Here is a 24,267-nt window from a genome sequence, read left to right as displayed (position 1 = left end):
GTAAATAAAGGTAGCGTAGACCTTGTAGTTCCTTTATTTAAGTAAGATGGTAATTTAAGAAGATGAAAGGGAAACCCCACCAGAAGCAGCCTCCTGCAGCTCAGCCCTTCATCCAACTGACAGTCTTACACACTCAACATTCCAACAAGTTCTCACACCAACATTCTAGGCTGAGCAGCAGGAATAAGTATAACACATACCCTGCCTGAATACCCTGGAGTAGCCTGAGTTGGTAACATGAGCTCTTGGTTGCAGCAGAGATTGATTCATTTTAGGACTCTTTCAGGTATTAGATGGCCACAGAATATCACTCAGGGTTGCAATGCTAACATAGATCAGGGAACAGCTTGCATATTGATGGTATAGTCTTCAAGAATATCTGTACATATATTTAAGTGATTCTAAATGCAAAATAAATAGTGTTGGAATCAAAAATGATCAACAAGAAACTTGTGTTGTAGGCTGAGTTTGCTAGATTCAGGGCTCTCAGTTTTAACCACTTAGAAACAGATAAAACGGCACTAAACCAGGTTGAGAGAGAGAGAGATTTTCTCACAAGTTTATTCGCACAGAGGATAGATACACCCAGCTCCCTTACAGCCAGGCTCAGTCATGGAGAACCTTACTATGTCATAGTGAACTGCTCTTGTGTCAAACCAATCTCAGCCTGACTTACATTAACTAATCACATTACACATCTCCTTTCTTTACAATGATTCAGCATGATTTAAAAAAGCATAGTACACAACTCATTTATACACAGAAGACAGGAAAGGTTGAAAGTACAAATTGCGCACGTTAGACACAGTGTCAAATGAAACGGAGACAGGTGTAGCAGAAGCATCATAGAAGCGTACTTTAAAACGTGAGATGATGAACAAATATTTATATGGTAACACAAATACATATAAACAAGTTGTGTTAATGAGTTACTAATGCATATGTTGTTTATTGACGTATATTAATGAGAAATTGTGATCCTATTTGAAGTGGCCTAGTACTTTTTATGTTTTTGCTGAGAATATTCAAATTGGGAAAGTTAGTGCAAAAATGTATGACAACGGAGTACAGGCTTGGGATTTTGCAAATTGATACAAGAGACTTTATATTTTAAGAATTATTAGAAACAATTTTAGTAGAATGACATTTGAAAAACATGCATTTATATGAATATCGTAACCATTTTTAGTAATAAGGTGTTTGTAAATTTAGCAATTTCCATGTAATAATTTTGAGTGAAATGCATACATTCTTCATTTACATTGATTTAATTTCCGTACATTTGAAGTGAAGTCAGAGATCATTTCATTTAAACATGCAATGCTAACCTAAAAGCCTTCATGAAATTCTTTTCTCAACTGCTGACCTTTCCCCTGATTTAATACAATGGATAGTTAGAGATTTGTCCTGTGCATTTCTACTCCCTGACATTCTTGAATGCTTTTTCAAAGTTCACAGTGAAATATTCCTGTGGGAATCGATTTCAGCCACGGCTATAAATTGCAACTTTATGTTTCTTCTCTATCAAAGTTAGGCCTTAAAGGACTAGCAAACTTTAGTTTCTCACCACTAGCATGGCAAATTAGCTTGATGCTTCTTCTTTTTCAGGTGACATGATGTGAACTGTGACATGTGATAGTTGTTCGATGGTGGTGTGATGCTACACCACTGGACATTGCAAAAATTCTATAAAGGAAGATACCCCAAAGGAAAGGCAATAACGGCCATTCTGATTTTTCCTTCTTGGGACCCGAATGCTATGCCGATTTTACTTTGAACTGTTTATTGATGCTACAATTGGTAACTTTTAGACTGAGACCTTCTTTGCCGTACCATTTCCATTTTCCAGATTTCCTTTTATACCTCTAACTCTAAGCTAATGGACTTGCCTGTGTGGACTTTAAGCCTGAACCTTTACACCTTTTCCATAGGACCTGAACTGTTAGAATTTGAACAATACTCCTTCCTTACAGGGGAGTGGAAATCTGATTTTGATTTTATAACCACTTGATAAAGATTTGCTTAAATGCTTGGTGCTTCAGTGCAAGCTGTCATATTCTTGACCAAAGCCCCTAAAAAGTTGCTTATTTTAATTAATGTTGATTCTTTAATACAATAACCAAATTCACTCAAATATTTGTCCTCATCTATTTTTGAGTCCTGTTGATTTTTTTCCATTTTGACTGTGACTAATGTTTTAAATGCGTTGTAGGGAGAATCAGCGAGCTTTGTCAGGACTTCCGGTATTACTTCTCCTGTTCTGTGTTGCAATTGCTGAGCTTTTGGTTTGCATAACCCTCACCTGACGCAACTTCCAGTTGCTATTGTTAATTTCTACAGCATGGTCTTTAGACTGGTCTATCTAAATCTGATTTCAAATCTGTGAGCTGGCTGTCAATTAAAGGTCCTCGTTGTACATCTGTTGTGGAGATTGGTCACCCTAATTTCCACTCCTCCTATGGGCGGAGACGATTCATCAGAGGATCATTGCCTCTGTGATGATGAAAACACTTCAGACTGCCTTATCGTTAATGGCCAGTACAGTTAAAGTAGCAAGGAGAGTAAGCATACAATAAATACATTTTACACACTCTTCAACCGCAACAGCAGCATGTGAATAGGAGTAAATAATATAAGTCTAACATTTTGTATCAGTAACTAAAACAAGGTTTTAAACATAAACTCCAACCAACCAACCCCACCCAAATCTAAAGCCATACTACACACAACACCCAATATAAATACAACACAACAGACCCCTTACACCATACAACACACATAAAGAGCAAAACACAAGAGAGACAAACAATTAAACACTTAGTACTTAAAATAAAAACAATGAATGCTTGATCTATGCTAATTTCTTGAAATGAATCCAAATAACAACCTGCTCTAAGGCACATTTATATTTTAACCACAGACATAGTCTCCTGAATAAACAGGTGTTTTTCTTATTCTTATTTCTCTTCCTGATTGTCCCAAATGTTCTGATTTACAAACACCCCCAGCTTTTTCTGTCACTTGTGCTTTTGTACTCATAGTAAACTCCTTGTCATTCATAAGTAACCATGGTGAACTTGTACATAACCATTTCCTTTACCTGATCTTGTTTCTGATCTAAAGCTACCCATCCCAGATACCATGTTTGTCCATTTCCCAGTTGAACCCAAGTCCCAACCAGCCACGGCCGGTGCAGGTAAGAGCAGAGGGGCGGTGGGGCGGGGTGGGGGGGAGTCAAAAGATGACAATGGGGGTAATAAAATGTAAAAAAAGAAAACCACTTACCTTGAGCTCACCGCTTCACTGAATCAGTGATGCAGCGAGCGCACAGTAAGTGGTTTTCTTTTTTTCCCTTCTTTGTCTGTCGACTCCAGCTCACCCCACCCTACCGCTCTTACCTGCACCAGCCGTGGCTGGTCCTAACAATGGGCCCGATTCACAGAACTAACTTAGAACAAAATCCTAAACTTACTACTTTTGGTATTCACAAAAGTTAGGATTTTGTCTTAAGTTTGTCTTAAGACAGACTTAAGACAGACTTAAGACAAAATCCTAACTTAAGTCTGTCTTAAGTCTGTCTTAAGAAAACTTAAGACAAAATCCTACCTTCTGTGAATACCAAAAGTAGTAAGTTTAGGATTTTGTCTTAAGTTAGTTCTGTGAATAGGGCCCAATAGTCTTAACATTAAATTGACTGCTGGACTTAGACAAACCCATTCCAAATACTCCCAGTTTTACATTTATCCAGTCTCCCACTTAAATAAATCTTTTTTGACAACTCTTCTTCAAGCAATTTTGTTTCCTTCCAATTCCACCAACCCTTTCCTGTGTCCAAAATGGTACCGATTTGGTGCCTGGTTGTCTGCCACGCAAAATTTCAAATTGACTGTTCCCTGTTCCAGCACGTACAGTGGTACGATAAGCCCATAACATTTCCTTGATAGCTTTTTGCACCTGAATCCCTGCAGTCCAGGCTAATTGCATTGCCCCTTTCAGCATTTTGTTAATTCGTTCAGGCAAACCATTGCCTTGGGGGTTGTACAAAGAAGCACACGCATGTCTTACCCCACATTTCTTCAAGAACTGACCCATCTCCTGAGAGGTTAACTGCATTCCATTATGCATGATTACCACAGCTGGAATTCCCTCCCATCTAAACACCTTGCTTAAAACATTAATATTTGCATCTGTGGTAATGAACTTCATAAAGACCATCTGCACCCACATCAACTTCTCATTTACCAACACAGCAGCATATTTTTAATCATCCTAAAAACAAATAAACGGACCCTTAAAATCTAACCAAATATCCCCCATGTATGTTCAGCCTCTGCTGCATGTTGAACTGCATCTGTATCCTATTTTTCTGATTCTTTGATCTTGCACACTTTTCTACCCCTTTACTAATTTGCTTATCCATGATTAGCCACCTAAACTTCTCCTTTACCCTCTTGGTGTTACAGGTTTGGCCTACATGTCCTAAATGAGCTAGAACAAACAACCTATTTCTAAGTGTTATTAGTGTCAAAAATCTTTCTCCTCTCATGACCAGCCATCCATCTTGCACAGACATCTCATCAATTATGCTAGAGAATGATATTAGCCGTTCAGGTATGGTACTCTCCCTTCTCACGTCTCCTGTAATCAATTTCACCACAACCGTGAGAGTTTCATCTTGCTGCATCCTATCCAGCCTTCCTTTGAAATTAATCTTCCTAAACCTTTGGTAACATCATCCAAACTAGCTACAACATCTTCGAGCTGTTCTGCACCAGCTACGATCCTTGATGTCTGTCTGAGTCATTGCGCACTGGTGCAGGTCTGGACACGCAGCATACCCTTGAAGCCAATGACCCTACCCCCAGCTGTTTTCTGTGTCCCCAGCCGTGTCAGCAAGGTTTCTCCCTCTCCCAGCCCCGATCTCTGGACCTTCGTTGGTGCAGCCTACCACACAGTGCCAGCCAAGGGCGGCTCTAGGCTCATGGCGGTCCTGGGCAGGGAGCGTAGGTAGGGAGCCCCTGAAGAGTGGGTCTGGGGGGGTGCAGCCCCCCGGAGCTCAGGAAGGGGGTCAGGGTGTTTGGAAGTGGAACAGAGCCGGAGGCCGCCAAATCCCTGCCACTGGGGCCGCCATGCAAATATGTATCCATCCTCAGAGGATTATTATATTAAGGATATATATTGGCGTGGCAGCCCCTGGGGTTTGGCGGCCCTGTGCAGGTGCAAAGCTTGTGCATGCCTAAGGCCGGCCCTGCGTCAGCTCTTTGGACTGTGTACACCACACACAATCACATAGATAAACCACCCCTCCTCCATTCTTTCGCTCTTACTTCCAATGAAAGAGGGCGCCAGGGATCCTCGGACCCGCCAAGCAGCAGCCACCTCCCTGCTAGTGTGGTTTGGCGTATCCTGCACCCTTCCTGTGCTTCTGTGCTGCCTTTTGTGCTGCAAATCGGCCACGCGCACTGTCTTTACTCTTCAGGCCAGGCACCCTAATTATTCACTGTGCACTTGGAATGCAGCCTCACGCGCTCCCTGTCGCACTCATGCTAAACATCAAGGCAACTTCTCTACAGGTCATTTCAGGTTTGTGGCTTTACGTGCTCCCTGTCACGCTCAAGTTAATTGTTATGGCATTTTACTTCCCAACAGCAAACGCATCCATCGGCGTTTACAAGCCTCAATAAATGTTTGTTTCACACCTCACTGCATCCTCAGCCAGCGAGCTGCACAGTGCCTCACGCCATCCCCACAGTCCTCACGCTCACAGTGCAGGCATTCCCTGGTACAGAGTTTAGTTTGTCTGCTTGAAACAGTTCTCATATTCTCCTGATCCTTATCTGTATGACAGAGCCCCTCATTTAACTGGCAATTTCCATTATGTCTCATCACATGAGTGTGCAACTGACATGCCCTCATCTGCTGCAGTCGCATACGTTTCTTTTGGTTGTGTCTCCCCAGACTCTGCACTTTCATAGGATAAATCATCACCAATAATGATCCCTTCAACCACATCCATGTTCTCAAAAGTTTATTCGCACAGAGGATAGGTACACCCAGGTCCCTCACAGCCAGGCACAGTCCTGACTGACAGTTCATACATTGTTAAGCTAAACTTAATGTTAATGTTAAGCTAAACTTATAAAGCGCACTGACACCATAAGTTTCCTGGCGCTAAAATGATGATTGTAAGGTGACGACAGAAAGACTAGTTGGACTTAGAAAAGAGCCAGGTTTTCAGACTCTTTCTGAAACTCATCAGGGTGTCAGAGGTCTAGATTGCCAGGGGGAGGGAATTCCACAACTTGGGTGCCAAGTAACTGAATCTGCGGCCTCCACAGGGGTGACCAAAAGGTGAAGATGGGCTGAGCGAAGGTTGCAGACAATGAGTGACTTCAGAAAATCTGGGCACTTGCACTGAAGGGCCTTATATATTAGACAGCCAATCTTAAAAGAGGCCCTCTGTTCAATTGGCAGCCAGTGCAGTTTGTGCAATAAGGGTCTTGCTGATTGCCATTTTGGGGTTTTATGAATGAGCCTTGCAGCTTGGTTTTGCACAATCTGTAGACGATGGAGTAGGGACTTGGAAAGGCCTAAGTAGAGGGAGTTAGAAAAATCAAGACGGGAGAGAACAAGGGAAATGACGACTTGCACTAGTGCATCATGCGAGAGCAGATGAGAGATTTTACGAATTTTCCGTAGCTGAAACATACTGGCCGAAATAACAGCTCCTACATGGGTTTTAAGAGAGAGGTCAGAGTCAATGGTAACGCCCAGGCTCTTGACCGAGCCAGAGGGGCTAGGAGATGTGCCTAGCTCTATAGGCCAGAACTGTGGGCCCCAGTGAGCCGCACTGTTGCCAGGCAGGATCAGTTCCGTTTAACTCCGGATTTAATTTGAGCTGATTATGGATCATCCATTGCTGAATGTGGAGCATCACTGCCTGAAAATCATGTGACATTTTATTCCTCCCAGATGGACTGATGCCTCCCTCCACCTGGTTCGCCCATGCCGTGACCGCACCCTTATCAAGTGCACAGGTCAGTTTGCCTTCCTAACCAGCCACATTTAGACACGGTTAATTCATATCACTTTATCGCAAACACTTCGATTACCGCACACTCCTGTTTACTGCCGAATCGATTCTTGTGTACTACCGTTTTTATCACAACCACGCTGCACCGAATTCACGCATCACCATTCCCAATAGTCACCTCGCCGCCAGCACTATTACAAGCGTATTTTTCACGCTTATTTCCACTCTCATCACAAGTGCGTATTTCAATCGCATGGTCCTCGAAATGCCACAACGAACCACACACAAAAAATAAGCACATCGTCACCGGTGCCCTTTTGTGACAGCTTGCACTGCATTCGTTGCACTTTTTAACTTCAGAAAAAGTTGCACCGTAGAGAAATGTAATTGACATGTTGTAAATATGTATATAATTCCCCTCTGAGATAACTTGTCTCTCCCCCTTTTCCTCTCTCCTGTTTAACCTTACAGGCTTGTTTAAAATACACTCAGGCAAAATGTTCATTGTAGTCCTGAAGATGATCCCAATTTAATTTTTGGAGACAGGGATCGAAACGTAAAGTCGACAGTTTGTGCAGTACTGCTTCCCTTTTCAATCTTGTAATATGTGTTGCAGTTACTGTCGGTTCTGAGCTTATGTAATATTTCATTGTACCATAAGCCACCATTTTTCTCCACCTTGTTTGCCTGTTATTCTATCCTTCCCCCCATGTATTGCCTTTTCTTTTCCCCTTGACTCGGTACAGGCTTGTGCCCAGTTAACTGTGGCTTGCTCCACTTCCCAAATTCTGTATATATTCACCAAAATCTTTGAAATAAAAACCTCCTTGTCCGGCTGGACATTGGAGTAAAAGATACATAGTCTTCATTTTAAGTCTGTGCTTATTATTACACGTTATATCTACCAAAAGCTTAGGACCTTTGTTAGCTCTAAACATGAAAATCAGATGCGGCATCAGGGGAGTCCAAGGGGAAGATGATCTGCATTTCATCAGCATAGTTGAGGACAGTGCATTTCCAATTTCTCAGTGAGTGGATCAGTGGCCGGAGGTATAGATTAAACAATAAAGGTGAGAGGGAGGATCCCTGCGGGACTCCACATGTCGTAGACACCTGAGTTGCTGTAAAGGGGCCTAGATGGACTGTTTGCCCTCTGCCCGAGAGGAAGGACTTAATCCACTCACGGGCAGGGCCCTGGATGCCAGCCTGTCCGACACGGTGGAGAAGAATGTCATGATCCACCGTGTCGAACGCGGCCGACAAATCCAGGAGTACTAGTGCCTGTGGGGACCCCCTGTCTGCATTCCGCCAAAGAACATCCAAGACTTTCAGGATAACCGCCTCAGTGGAATGCGCTGGCCTAAAGCTAGCTTGATTAGGTTCAGAAAGCCGGAGTTCTCTATGAACGTCGACAGGCATGTAGTTACATGAGCCTCCAGAAGTTTAGACATGTAGGGCAGGAGGGAGATAGGCCGGTAGTTAGCAGGGTTAGCGGGTCGACTCCCGTTTTTTTCAAAAGGGGGACTAATATGGCCTCCTTGAACGCACTGGGAACCGTACCAGTACTCAGAGAGGCGTTGAGGAGGGGGAGAATGCTGTCAGGTAGGGAGGAAAAGACCGCTCTAAGAACTGAAGGGGGGCACCAATCCTTGGGAGACCCCGATTTGATACGGGTTGTGAGCTCCGAAAGAATGCTGGGGGTTATAACTGAGAATTGGGTAAGGGAGCAGGGATTAAGAGGGAGAGAGTCTAACAGACTAGCAGACATGGGGGAAGAAATGGTGTTCTTAATGTCCACAATTTTCTGAATAAAAAAGGTATTAAGCGCATTACAAGTTTCATGGGTCGGACCTGGGTGGGGAGAACTCTATGATCCGATGAGAAGTCATTCATAATTTTGAAGACTTCTTTAGATTTATTATGGGCAGAAAGGATTCTTTCAGAGACATGTGAGGCCTTTCCTCTAACGATTGCATTTTTATATTCAAATATAGAACCTTACTATGTCACAGTGAAGTGATCTTGTGTCAAACTAATCTCAGCCTGGCTTAGATGAACTAACCACAATATGACAACCTATCTTCCAAGTTTCCCAGGTCCATGCGTGATGGGCTGCTCTAGTCCAGGTTTTTTTTGTTTGAATTCTGGGAAAAGTAGTCCTGTTTTATAATGAAATAAGCAAGACTACAAGTCCCAGAATTCAAACAAAAAACCTGCACTGGGGCAGCATATCTCACATGGAACAGAGAAAAACTTGGCAAGGCTGCCTACGGCTGTCCCATAAACAATTAATTATCCTTTGGCTTTATTCGTATTTTACTGAAATTGTTTTTTGTTTTACATCTATTTTAAAGATAACTTTGAAGATAAACGGTACATTGCCCATCTGCCTTATCTCGATAAACTGCTGGATAATGCTGTTTTTCATCAATGTCTAAATGTTTTTAATATAATAATCTTCTGCATTCTTGTCAGACAGGTTTTCATCCTGGCCAAAGTACCGAGCTGGGGCCTCAGTATACATGTGGCGCATATTCCTTCATTGCTCCTGGTGCACCTTTTAATAGGATCACCCAACGCAATGAAGGAAAATGTGCTGTATTATGATTAATGCGCTGCCTTCAGGGCAGCAGCGAACTTGCAGCGCATTCATGTGAAAACCGCCTGAACTTTTAAAGGGGATTTGAGATCCCCTTGCAGGCGGATGACTGCACCCGCCTGTGAGGGTATATCGAGGAGGGGGGTCCATAGGACCCCCTTTTTCCCCCTCCCGTCTGCTGATCTCAGTGGGAGTTCTGACAGCGCGCCACATTCTAAGTGTATCTGTAATACTGCATGAGTGCAGAGGCAAAGGGATTACCTTGCCCTCGTGCAAATGCGGGTTCACCCCCTGAAGATAGCGCTGTCGATTTATGTGCATCAGTGCTATCGGTATCACAGAAGGGGCTGCTCAAACGTCTGCAGCACCTTCTGTAATACCAAAGTGCCTCGGGGCTCATAAAGCGGGAGCAAGCGCCCATTGCACCCCCAGGGCACTTTGTGTAATACGGCCCCCGGTTGTGATAGGAGCACTGTTAGATCTCTTAGCGGCTTTTGATACATTGAAACATCAGGTGCTACAGAATAGCCTTTGTTGAGTGGGGAGTGAAACATCCAGCCCTCCCCTGGTTTCTGACTTTCTGACTGATATATCTTTTCAAATATTGCTTCCACTAGGGGTCCGATTCCGATGTCGGACGGACCTGAGTCCGTCCGACATCGGTCCGGAGCAGTAACCCACCGACCTGCTGTCGTATGTATGCCCATGAAGCAGGCACCATTTTTTATTTCCAATCTATGATAAAATGGTAAACCACAATATGAAAATTAAGTAATGTGAAAACACTATTATCTATAACGTGGAAGGGGTAACAGCATTTTCATGCATGACCTTCGAAAAAAACTAAAAATTAAAAAAAACTATTTTTATATTGGGAGGAGGATGGGGCCCAATGGAGGATTGGGTGGGGGTAGCAAATGGGGGAAACCCCCAAGAACAGGAACTGAAGTCCACACAAGCAGGGGGAGATACAGCACACGGATGCAAGACAGCAACATGCTGTGTTTAAAGAATAGTTTTTAAGAGGGCAGAATATCAAAACTGATAAATCTTTATACACATTTTATCTGTTACACATAGAACATAGAAAAAGCAACAGTGTTACAGTAAGTAAACAACAAACCAAATAGAGACTGGTTGCATACCCCCACAGACCATAGACTATACACATTGTCACTGTTTGGTGTTGCACATCTCCAGCAGCTGGATGAGGGGGCTAATGTTGCCAGTTGGAGCAGTTTCTGGCGACCAGTACCAGACTTGGAGTATTTTAAAGTATCTGAACTTCGCTTTTGACTCTCAGAGCTCTCTATCGTGATCAGCCATGATACCATCCACAATGCCGGGGAGTATGAGGTGGTAAGCTGGTGTTGCCAACGGAGCAGAAGACGACAGTCCAGTGGGGCAGAGAACTGGCTGGTGATTAGCAGGTCATAAAGTCCTGTGATAATTTTCTTGTAGTGACTCCATCAAACATGGTAAGTGTAAAGCGAAGACAGCGTTTGGAGCCATTTACATGTCTTCAGCTTCGTGTGAAGCAATGCAGTAGCTGCAGGTGTTTCCAAAAATGAGATTTGGGTAGCCTTTACATGTCGTATAACTCCTTGACGGGTTTCATAGCTGTCAGTCAACATTTGGTCCACTTCAAAAAATCCCTGGAGACTCCAATCTGGCTGTAAAAAGGGCTTAGAGTCTATGAAAACAGCAGCGTTGTGCCATAGTGGGGCCTTAGGGTGGGTAAGCTCTTCTTCTTGGAGGAGTGCATGTGTTGTTTTCGAGACTTTAGGCATTTCCTGGGGAATGGGGTTATGTGGCTCAGACAAATATGTGGGGTCAGCATACAGAAGTGATGTGTTCAACAACCATGTATAGTCTGCATTCTATTTTAAAACAAAGTAGGTGTTTCAAATGAGATTTCAGGTGATAAGCCATTTATGGGAAGAGCCGGAATAGGATGTTACTGAGGAAGAAGTTGGGGAGGCTCTTAAGTGGATAGTGACGGGCAGGGAACCAGGTGAAGACGGATTCCTGCTTGAATTTGACAAAATCACACAGTCTGGCACTGTACCCCTCCTCTCAGAAATGTGCAGAGAGGCCACAACCTCTTGCTCCTTGTGGTAGGAATTTAATCAAGCGCATCACTCTCATTCCTAAACTGGATAAGGATCCACTTCTTTATGCCAACTACCGCCTAATTCCCCTTCTGAACTGTGCCATGAAAATCCTGGCCATGGTCCTGGTCAGTAGATTGGGTACAGTGATCCCTCTTCTCGTCCTTGAAAACCAGGTAGGGTTTGTGCCAGGCAATCATTTATGGACCCTGCTGCATGTAATTTGGCCAGTCTGATCGGACGTGTATGCTAAATTGTTATTCTTCATAGACACAGAGAAGGTATTCAACCATGTCGAATGGCCATATCTTTTTTATACTGTTCAACGCTTCAGCATCAGGTCGCATTTACAAGTAATTGTGCGCTGCCTTGAAACCTCCCCAGCAGCCCAGGGAAAGTCTCCTCCGCTGACCAGATATTCCTTCGATGTGGTACGAGGAAGGGTTGTCCTCTGTCGCCCCCTCTGTTTCGCCTGGCCATAGAACCAATGGACATTGCCATACACTCGTTCACATCGATCTCTGGAGTAATCACTCCTGCGGGGGATCTCAAACTTCTGCTCTACACAGATGATGTGCTCCTGATGTTAAGTAACCCTATGACCTCTGTGCTAGCATTGATGGTGATTATTGAAGATTTCTCAGTCTTTTCCGGGGTACAAGATCAACAGGGTTAAAGCAGTAGCTTTGCCATTGACACCCGCCACTACGTGGTCTTCACTACGACTGCCAGCGAGGTGGCTCCCAAAGGGCCTGAAATATCTTGGGATAAGGATTAGCATTGACTTTAATGCCATGGTCAAGAACAATCTTCTCCAGCTTCTGAAGAAAACAAAATTTGGCTCCAAAATCTCTAGGTCCCTTAAGCTCCTCCTATGGGGCAGGTTCCAAATCATCAAGGTGGTGGTGGTCCCTAGGTTGAAGTATGTGTTTGTCATACTCCAGTTTCATATCACGGCCACCTATTTAAAGCAGAATTATTTGACCATTCTACGCTATGTCTGAGATACCAGTCCACCTGGGTTGGCAGCGTCCATGCTTCATGCGGCCATGACAACCGGGAGACTTCACCTCCCACACATTCAGTCATACTTCAGGGCTCATCACTGCTCCCAAATAGCAACACGCTGTGCGGGGAGACAGAAGGACACAAGGTAGACAGATTGAAAAAAACATGTACTCATGGAATGCTTAAGCAAAAAATCAGAAAAGTAGTCCTCTAAAAGAGAACAGTGGAAGGAAACAGTTAAAGAGGCTATGCTAAAAAAAGGGACACAAACAGGATGAAGAAGGCAAGCCATCGAATAAGAAGCAAGCACATGAGAGTGTCCAAAAGCCAACTAATAGAGAGCAATGGACGAACTTCAAGTCCCTGTTTTTTCTTAATATTCTGCTAATAGGTCTTGCAATGTCTGGTGGGCTGTCCCTAAAAAAGACCAAATGCCCTGGGACAAAAATTTCAGATTTAATTGCTTTTTTTTTATTTCCCAATACCACAACCCCACTTTTGGAATTTGTTTTTGACGATTTGCTGAGTGGCTGCATGAAACATGGCAGCCACTCACCAAACATGGCAGTGGCCCCTCTGAGGCACAAAGATCTCTGCCAGGCAGATGAAGACCTTTAAATATGGTGGGCAGTATTTCACCAGAGGGGTGGAAGATATGACCTTCAGTGAGGGTAATATATCACTCATGTACCTCAACACTGGCACTATTATTCGCAGAGAATCCTGCTTTCCTTGGCAGGTTGGAAAACGAGGTTATCGCTGCTGGAAAATGTGCAAGGTACAACACTGAGGTCTCTAGCTACCGGGTTTACTAGAGCCATAAATGTTTACAAACCAATTCAATGTCACAGGAAGTTTCAATGTAATATAAAGCTGCAGTCATTGGATTAACTTGTTGATATATTCAGGAGTGCATATATGGTTACTAAGATTTTGCTTCACAAGAGTATATGATCATGATATACCCTGAAGTTTGTTTTCACACTAGACGACTGGCCCATTACAATTATTCAACTTAAATGTGGAAAATAAAAGCAGAAGTTGCTGTTTCTGCACCTATTCTTGCATGTTCTTCCTCATTCCTGGGTCTTTTTTTCATCCTCCCATGTTGCCTGTTTGTAGGGTGAAATACGTGAATACATGAATCTCAGTGTTGCTGTGAAACTTGTAACTGTAGTTGCCAATAGTGGGCGGTGATAGTTTGAAGTAGAGGGGTGCCGGAGAGAAGAAAGGGGCATTATTACAAGCCGAATTTGCCATTAGCGGGTCACTTTTTTTGACAATCCGATGGTGTAGCGCCAATTTCCATATTTACCAGGTGGCGCTATGCCACTTAACATAGCTTAACGCCACCTTTAAATATTCCCTCTTCAGCTGCAGTCCTCTGCGGCAGAGGGGTGGACAATGGGTGTCGCAGTGGGCATTCCACCACAACACCTTTTGCTTTTTGACACTCCTCCAGATTTACAAGTCAAAGACAGTGCCAAAAAGGCCAGCGAATACCTGGTCTTAGCATGGCGATTCGAGGAGAAAATATTAATTTCTCCTCATTTTTTGCTCTTTTTATGTGTGCTGCATTCTGAGGCACACATAGAAAAATCAAATTGCCATTGTTGATTGTTAATTGTTTATGTGCAGGAAGGTGTCCCTTCCTGCACCAAACAATAGCCCCTGCACCAAACTGCCCGTCGTGGGACTCATCGAGCAGTTTGTACGCAGGAGCCTTACTTTAGGGAAATGAAGGTATAATAGGCAACCTATATATTGATGCCAGATACTCTGAAGACTGCAAATATGGTGACAAGAAAATCGTTGTTTTGAGAATATGAGAAGTCGAGTGAAGAATTTCGTGTCTTGTTCACTCATCTGTCCCGAATAACTGAAGATGATACCTGCTAATGCAATTTCAACCTCATAATAATTTTAAAAGAATTGAGGATAACAGAGTGACTACTTTTTTGATGACCCGGTTGGACGACAGTATTCAATCTAAAAATCTAAGTTTTAATTTGGATTTTTTTTTAAATAATAATTTTTTGTAGCTTATCCCCTGGTTCTTGTAAATGTAGAGTGTGTATCGGTGTAAATCCTGAGGAAGGTGGGCGCAATATACTAAATCCACCGAAACGCCCGTCCACCTTGCGTGGAACCCTATAGAACATTCTGCGGTTCTTATTTTGGCAGAGGATTTTCCTGCCATATAATACACCTTGCTGTGTAAAAATACTAGATGTATATGGTTGGTGTGAAAGTGTATGAATCTGAATGAGTGTAGAATGATAGTATTTATGGTATTGTATAACCAGGGGCACATATGTTTCTTTTTTTGGGGGGGAGGGATTAATTCTGCTTTTGTAAAACAATTTTTGGGGGGGGGGATAAAGTGAAGTACCATGTGGAACTGTGATTTATGTACTGAAATAATGTTTTACATGTTATATTTATAAAAATTGAAAAAAAGAATATAGTAGGTTGAAAGTAAGAGATAAAAAGTGACGACAAAAGAAATATATAAGAAAAAGTACAATCAAGGAAAGTGTATGTGTTATTGTTGTGCTTTGAAGGTTTAAGAAAAGGACATGAATTATGTTTGAATATGTGAAGTATATAGGCTATGAGGGAACTTTCTAGTGTTGCATTCCACCACAACACCCTTTGCTTTTTGACGCTCCCCCAGATTTACAAGTCTAAGACAGTGCCAAAAAGGCCACCGAATACCTGGTATTAGCATGGCGATACAAGGAGAAAATATTAATTTCTCCTCATTTTTTGCTCTGCACACATAGAAAAAGCAAATTGCCATTGTTGATTGTTTATGTGCAGGAAGGTGTCCCTTCCTGCACCAAACAATAGCCCCTGCAGCACAAGTACCCTTGCAACATGCGGCAGGAAGAATGCGCTGGTGCAAGGCAGCTTTTTCTTTGTGCAAGTGCTTGGGGAATCACAGGGGTGTGCCGCATTCTTGTGGATACGGCATATTCCAGCATTTAAAAAATGTCAGAGTGCGGCGGTGCCGGCGCAGCACCGTGCTCTGACACTTGTTTGTAAATGTGCCCCGAATGGTTTAACCCAGTGAAAGGCACTGTGATAAATGCCGTTAGTCTCGATGCCAAAGCTCTCAATCATGGCTCGTTAGGAGTGTTTTATTTATAACCGGCAATGATTGAGAGCTCTGAAGTTGAGGCTGAAGGCAGTGGGAGTTTCTCACTGTGCCTCTCAGTGGGTGAAAAAAGAATACAACTTTTTTACTTTTCTATGCATCCCCGGTGTTCTTGACAGTCCCAGTGCGAGTCCCGGAGCCTCAGCCACCTCTCCGCTACCACTCCAGCGCTGGGAACCTGTGTCTTCTTTCCACCCAGCTGTCTAAGAACGCTTAGGTTGGAGAGGTTTTAAAGTGCGCATGTCAGGGTGGCCGTCGCAAGGCAGCCAGTCAAAGTGAGATGCGCACTGTAAACGGGAGTGGGTACCACTCCTCCCCCCCCCCTGCCACAAATCAGCAGGAACGGTCTGCCCGCCCTGACTCTTGGCTCAGGCTGAGAGCAGCACTGAAAAATTAAATGGTACCAAAATTAATGTTATTACCAGTTTATTTTTCATCTCTGCTGCACTTGCAGCCGGGGTGAGAAGGGGGCGACGACGATTCTCCTCCGTCCACATGAAGAAACCACTGCCGCTAGTTACAGGCCTAATCCCTATTTAGTATGAATGAGGGATTACATGGTAAAAATTATCTAGCACTATGGGAACTGTGGTAAGCTTAACAAAGGTAAAAAATGTGTAACTTCAAAAAATGTATCCAACAAAACAAACAGACTCTTCACTAGTCACTATGCCATCCCTATATGTCTTTGTGCCCCAATTTTCAAAGAAAATATTTTTTCAGTAGAGGTGCTGCTGTTAAGCTTTTTCAGTCCAGGATTTCAGGCAGCATAGAAGAAAGACTCACAGACTCACAGACAGACTCACAGCTCCTCCTAATGCATTATTGAAGAGAGCAGTGTGGCCTCGGTGCGCCCTGCAAATCATGTTAGCGCTGCCCTCTCTCCAAGCCCACTGACGACCCAGGCAGAAGGTTGTTTGTGGGATTATTATTTTCAAGAGTTATGTTTTCTTTCTTCTCGGCTCAGTCATTACCCCCTGTGACCTCGTTCGTGTCTTCCTGTGCAGCTGATGGGATCAAGAGGAACCGTTGCTTAGATGACGGTGCGCGCGCATGCGCGTTCACACAGGCATGGTGCTCTAGCCGGGTATGACCATTTTTTCTGCATTACACAGTGTGAGATCACCACGCTCGCCTTCCATCACTATCTACTCAGTGCAAGCTCCATTTTTTTTACTTGAAGGTGTAATCAACAATGCAACTACTCGAGATGAGTAATAGGCCCCTCCCCCTCCCTGAAAGGAAACAGACATTACAACGCAGCTGTTTCCACACATATCCCTAGTAATACTTGCCTTACAATGTATGCACCGTTATAACGCATAGCCTTTACCACGCATGCCTTTACAACAAATTACGTTGAATAGGTATGTATGCTAAAGGTATATGTGTGATAAGGGAGGCGAAGGCTATCAACCTCATTAGAGGAAACGGAGAGACCCTTCCGCTTTACGAAGTGCGCTGCGCCTTAGAAGAGATGGGGAGGGGAAGTCCTGGAGAAGTAAGGGGGATTTTTAATTAGTTTGTCTTTATTATTTGTGTATAGTAATATTTTTATTGTTTGATTAAGTTAGTTAAAAACAGTTTTTAGAGGGGGGAGTTGCGCAGGGGTCTCCTTTTAGGGCTCAGGGCAGGGGATGGGTCGATCTTTGAAGGGCTGGGAGCCGGGGGGTGGGGGTTGCACAGGGGTCCTCTTCTAGGGCTCAGGGCAGGGGAGCAGTGTTTATTAGAAGGGCGGGGGCAGGGAGGGCCGCAAAGGGGTGCACTTATAGGGCGCAGGGGAGGGGTATTTTTTCAAAAGGAATGGGGACCGGAGAGGGGCAGTACAAGGGACTAGTTTTAGGACTCAGGGCAGCGGTCAGGTAAAACTGTTACCACAAGTATGCCCTTAACATTCATATTTTTAGAATGAAATTTGTTGTAAATGTATGCGTGGTAAAGCCATATTTGTGGTTAAGTTTGTGCGTGGTAATTGCATTCACGTTGTAAAGCATGCATGGTTAAGGCATGCATTGCAACGGAATGCATTGTAACATCATACAACCCTCCCTGAAAGGCCAGCAGCGCTTGGGGGAGGGAGAGGCATTTAGAGTCCATCCCGTGGCAGGCAGAGGTGGAGTCCGGAACATGTCACCCTACTGCTTACTGTAAGTACACTGTCTTTCATTTGTGCCAGTTGCAGCACAGGATGGGCCTCAGCAGTCATATTTAGGGATCGGGACTTATTTTTCATCATCATCAGACTTATTGCAAGAAAAAGAGGTAGATAAAGAGAAAGATATTGAAACAGCAACACTGTGCGAAAGGAGGGATGAAAAAGAACCTGCAAGAGTGAGATAGAGAGGCAAGGGCAAACTGAGATCTGACAGCTTTGGTATTTTGGTAACTTGACAATTTGCAGGGCCGGTGGCAGACTCCTAGGAAAGATTTGGGTTTTGCACTTATGATGATTGTTAGACCTGGGGCCATTAGTGTGGGTCTCCCTTCCATTTTTTGCTGTTGCCTCCTGTACTTTTGCTATGTGTTATGCTGGTCTCGATGCTTTGGGCACTTTGCCACTGCTATTTGGTGTCAAAGTGCAAGTGCTCCCAATTGTAAATTGTTGCAATGGATTAGTGACTCCATGATTGGCTCATTTGATTTACTTGTCAGACCCTAGAACAGTGCACCATGTGTGCCCAGCGCCTGTAAATCAAATGCTGCTAGTGGGCTTGCAGTGCTGGTTGTGCCACCCACAGAAGCAGCTTGTAAAATGTGGCTCAGGACTGCCATTGCAGAGCCTATGCGCAGCCGGAAGCTGCCATGTCGACTTGGCAAGTGCACACACTTGCCAGTCCCTAAACCTTCTCTTTTCTACATTTTAGTCACCCCTAAAGTAGGCCCACGGGCAGTGTGCATTGTATGTAAAAGGTAGGACATGCCCTGATGTGTGTAGCATGTCCTGATAGTGAATTACCGCCAATTTGGTTTTTTACTATTGCAAGGCTAACTGTTCCTATAAGCCAGAATGGGCAGTTTGACTATAACATCATATAATCCTAACTGACTCAGGGAACTAGGTTCAAATTTAAGGAGAGTAGGATCTGCTTCCTATAGTTACCCCCTTTTTGCTGATGTTTCACTTGTTTTTTACTTTAGTCTGGCTGGGACCCTGCTATCGAGGGCCCCCGCATAGCTGCTTCCTCTCTAAAATGATTGCATGCACTTTAAGTACACCACAGATTGGATTCTTGGGTACCCTTATAAGTCCCTAGTATATGGTATCCTATATACCCAGGGCATAGGTACCCCAGATGCCTCTCAGGGGCTGCAGCATGTATTATGCCAGCCATGGGAGACCATTCAAAATGACAAAACAGGTCTGCTACAGCAGCCTGTGTAAGGTGGTGCATGCACCCCTTACTTAGATATAGGTTACTATTTCTATCCATATCACTGCACATATAAACTTATCAGTCCTTGTCAATCCTGAAGGCAGGGTGCTGGGTTTTATGTGAGAGGGTGCCCATGCATGAGCAGAGCCCCTCTGCAGCCTTTAGAACCTTTGTTCCGGGATTGTTTGTGATGTTGCCAAACCATATACTCTTAAGTGCATTATACCCTCACGGTAAATGCTAACTTTGGAATGGCTGCATGGAAACATGTTGTGTTTGGTGGCAAACGCCGTGGAATCATACCTCCCTGCCAGTAACTGGCGGAGAGGTTTGATTCTACCCTCCTAGAGGGAGAAATATGACTTCACCGGTACACCTGGTACCAGAACTCTGTGGCATCTCGTGAAGTTTATATGTAACTCAGCAGAATTCCACGGGCTCACATTCCGCCCCCTCCTACTCTAATTCTAGGTGCCGGGGCCTCGGCCCAGCTTGCCTATGTCCAATGCAGCCCTTGATACTGACAAAGGAAGTTTTTGTTTGTTTGGATAGTGAAATGTGGTAGATCTTGTTTACGAGCAGGAGCTACTTTTTATTAACCCCTTCACTGCGGCGGCTATTCCGCTGCAGTGCTAAGGGGGAGGGCGGCCGAGCGGCGGGCGCATGCTGGTGACGGAACCGCTCCGTCACCAGCGTCGGTTGCGCTGTGCTCATGACGGAGCGGTTCCGTCATGGCCCCGCCCGCTCAATGGAACGCTCAGCGCAAGCGCGGATTCCGCGCCGCGCAGGCGTGCCGAGAGGGCCGTGACGGAACCGCTCCGTCATCAGCACACCGCGGCTGATGACGGAGCAGTTCTGTCATCAGCAGGGGAGAATGGAAGTACTGCCTCAGCACTATAATCCTGTTTATGTTGACCCTAGCTGTGACAGTATGTTTACTTTCTCTCAGACAACATACACTATTTCCTTTGTAACAAATAAGGTAAAATCCTGCCTAGCAATTGTCACTGTCTTCGGTGCTAGACACCTACTTTGATGTTTGCTGAAAGCTTTTTTATCACTCTGAGAGCATTGTTTTTCTGCAGATCATAAACTTTGAAAAGGGGAGCCTTTGTTTTCCTTTGTGATTCTTTGTGAAATTTTAAAGCGTTTTTTTCTAGTTTTGGCATAAGTAGTGCAACATAATTTGCACAAATATGGCCTCAGGCAGGAAATTAAACAAAAGTTCCCATTTGATGCTTACACACTACAAAAGCCCCCATTTGTGTGCTGTAATACAGTGGTGCATACATTTGTAAGCTGTCAGGAGGTCCACTGACCTTATCCATGGAGGCAGCATACAAGTGAAAAAGACTCATGTCCGCTTCACCCACAGGAGTGTCCTGAGAACCAGGCTGCACCGATCAACAACAAGCATTGGCAAGTCCAATGGGGTTCACCTGATGCCATGCTGCATGGCTAAAGAATAATAAAAAAGAAAAGGTTTGACACGGTCGACCACATCATATAAGCATGCACACCACACATGTGCACACCTATAAAAAGATATAGGAAAAAGCATTTTTAAAAAGTGGGTGAGGTAGAAGCAACAGAGAGAGGTGTGGGTACCAGACAGAAGCAGCACAGGAAGAGGGGCAGAAGCATCTTGGTGGGCGGGTACGGAGTTTTTTTTTTTTTAGATGATCGAGAAAACAATACTGGAGAAGAAACAACATGGGAAGTGGATGAAGAAACATGAGGTGGGGTAGCAAAATGGGGAGTGGATGAAGAAACATGAGGTGGGTAGCAAAATGGAGAAGCAGGTGGGGCGATCAAACATGCGAAAGAGAGCAAAGTGGAGCTGGAAGAAAGCACACTGGTGAGAGGCAATGCTGTTGGGTGTGTGATAGAAGCATATGAGCGATAGAGAGGAACCAGGGGCCCGGCAGAGAGGATAGAGAAGCACACGAGGGAGACAGCGAGAAAACACATTCACTCTCATAGGGTGTTTAATCAAAAAGAAAAAAGTAGCACATGAAAAAGTGATCACTGAAAGGATATAACAATGCGCCCATGCTCCAGGGGTGGGACAGGCACATAAAGAGGAAGGAAAGCCCAGCCATCTAGCTAATAAGAAGCAAGCAAATTAGAGTGATTATTAAGTCAACCAATGGTAAACAAAAATTGGGCTCTAAGCCCGCTGTAAGATAACACTATGTCTTGCAATAGCCATTGCATGTGCTGTTTTAGGCAACACCTAAATAGTGTGGGCACCAGACCAGAAGGTGGCCGGATGATTAGTCCGTTTCATTTTCAACATTCATCTGCCCTGGTGTCTTCGACCTGAAATGCCAATAGGAAATTAAGGATATTGAACAATAAGCTAATAACACTTTCCTGTAAATTAAATGCTAGCAGTGGGCTGCCACACTCACTGTGCCATCCACTAAAGGAGCACTTTAAAACATGCCACAATTCTGAAAATGTAATTAGCAAGCAACCGTTTCGTGCTTGCTGAAGTGTCCCAGGTCATAAGACACATACACACACCTCTCTCTCCCCCCCCCCTCTCTCTCTCTCTCTCTCTCTCTCTCTCTCCCCCCCCCCCTCTCTCTCTCTCTCTGTCTCTCTCTCATTCTCTCTCTCGTTACACTAACCTTTTTTTCACCCAGCCTTCTTGGAACCATGTTAGGGGAAAGAAGGAATTTTCCAGGACCAGATGGGGATGTAGCCTAGAAGATAATCCTACTCCAAGGTTGGCCCCAATTATAAATATTGGCCCCCAGAACAACTCTTCAGAGAAAAAAGAAACACTCACCTGTAACGGCCAGCTGTTGTCTCTCCTCTATCCTCCATTATCGTCCTTCTTCCTGCAGTACCAGTAGGCAGCAGGAAGCACCGGGCTCCCAAGCTCCCCTGAGCCAATCACAACACTGCAGCATGGTGATTGGTCTGAATGCCATGGTTCAGCGCTCAGAGTGGGAATGGGAGGCTTTGCATGATCCTCACCAGGCTGTGTAATGCAGCCCGGTGGGGAAGATGCAAAGTGCGCAGGACTGTTTGGCCGGTGCAATAGGGCCGGCCCAGCCGTACTGCCCACTTAGGGTGTGAACCACTCCTTCTCCTGCTTCTTGCCAGCCCGCCCACCCTGGGAGCCACTGTCTGAAATAGGAAAACTAAAATGACCATAAGAATAGTGATTATAATTTTATTTTTCCTTTTTTTCAGTGAGGTCACGCTTCACCACCTCAGTGGAGGAGCCGCCACTGTGCCTTTCCATCGGTTTAACACATTATTGTGGATTACCACCTTCCCTTAACATAATGCCAATGGTCAGCATGGAAAACAAATCAGATCAGTAGCAGCTCCTGGAGGGAGTGCTGTGGGGCGGTGAGGCGGGGCGCGGGAGGGGCAGGGTGGGATAGTAAACTACGTCATACGGCCGAACAGAGTTAAGTAACAAACTAAATAAATAAAAAAATGACATTGTGTGCGCTGCATCGCCATTTGTATGTGGGTCACCTATAACTATTCTGACTGAGCTTCCGCATAAGGGGAACTTTACCTGTCCTTTCTGCCTCAGGATCTGGTAGGGTTGCCGGCTGCATTCTTTAATGTGTTTGATCAGTGTGGCCCAAGATTAATGTTGCCCCCTTACCTGTGCTCATGTTGACTACCAACTAGTTTTATTTCTTTGCTACAGTGTCTCTTGCTATTTTGACTGTTGCTTGTTGTAACCAGTCAGGGTGGCAATTATTCCCATTTTTGTCTACTGCCACCTTACGTTTTGATTGAGTTTTTTAACGCCTTGATCGCTTCCTCTAATTTGCTGTTCATATAGCATTGTGAAAGCATCTTTACAGTGCATCTCCCAACATGGTTGATGGCCTGAGCCTTACCAAGGCTTGTGCTCCCCTTTTATTGTTCTCCTGCCAGGGAACATACTTTTAATTTGCCCCCCCCCCTTGTAAGTGGGAAATGTGAACCTTTCTAGCCAAAATGTGGAAAAGGAAATGCACTGGGAAAAGCTGGTGAACCCATTGATAAAACGCCCCAGATTATACTCACAGAACTGCACCTTGCAAGACATAGATAATCTCATTGAGGAAGTGAAGCATATTTTGCATTCTGATGCTTCAAGTAAACCTGGTGTCAAAGTAGCTCCTTTATACAATAAAAAGGCGTGCAAATCCAAAACCTTGTCACTTCTAAATACTTGCTGCACAGAAAAGGAGTGGGAGTGTCAGGTCAAAGCTAATCCTCAACTATGTATTTTACCTAATCCATCTATCCCTCTAGAACCCACAATTGTATGTTCCAATCATTGTTTCCTACCTTACTTCTAGTGCCCAGGACACTAATGGCTCTGGTGCGCTCCATGCCTCTACTCCTCAACTGGTAGCAGCAGAGGAGGCCAGCATACAGATTAAATAATTCTGGTAAGTCATTCATTCCCTGAAGGCGAGAAATAATGGACCTAAGGGGAAGGTACAACTACTCTTGAAACCACAGTACATAGGGCCCCCGCCAACAGGCCATAAAGGCAGTGGATTCAGAAAAGGGGGTGGTGATGAACAGAGTGTCTGAATTGAGCAGACCACTCTTACCCAGTCCAAAGATCAGGGCCTGATCCATCACCGTTATTTATCTCACTGCCCCATCCCAGCTCAGAACGTGGCTATATGCAAATCAGTCTGTCCCTGGCCCAGTGCATCATGGGAACAGGGCAGACTAAACTACCAAGCCAATTCTTCACCAGAAAGGAGACAAGCTACCGGGGACTGGTTTCTGGCATTTCAGCCGTCTTCGGCCCGGCTTGCTTGAATCCTGATGGAGCAGTGAGAAAGGGACTCATGTCTGAGTATACCCTGCCACACCTATAGTGGCCAAAAAAGGCAGTGGGGCATTGTAAAAAAATGGAGGAGAAGAAAGCCAGCACTTCAAGACTCAAAGCCCAAGAGGATCCTCCACAAATCAGTGAGGCATCAAAAGGTTAGTGCCTC

Source organism: Lissotriton vulgaris, chromosome 7, assembly GCF_964263255.1.
Source record: "Lissotriton vulgaris chromosome 7, aLisVul1.2, whole genome shotgun sequence".
In the NCBI taxonomy this organism is placed as follows: domain Eukaryota; kingdom Metazoa; phylum Chordata; class Amphibia; order Caudata; family Salamandridae; genus Lissotriton; species Lissotriton vulgaris.
Note: the sequence above shows the minus strand (reverse complement) of the source record.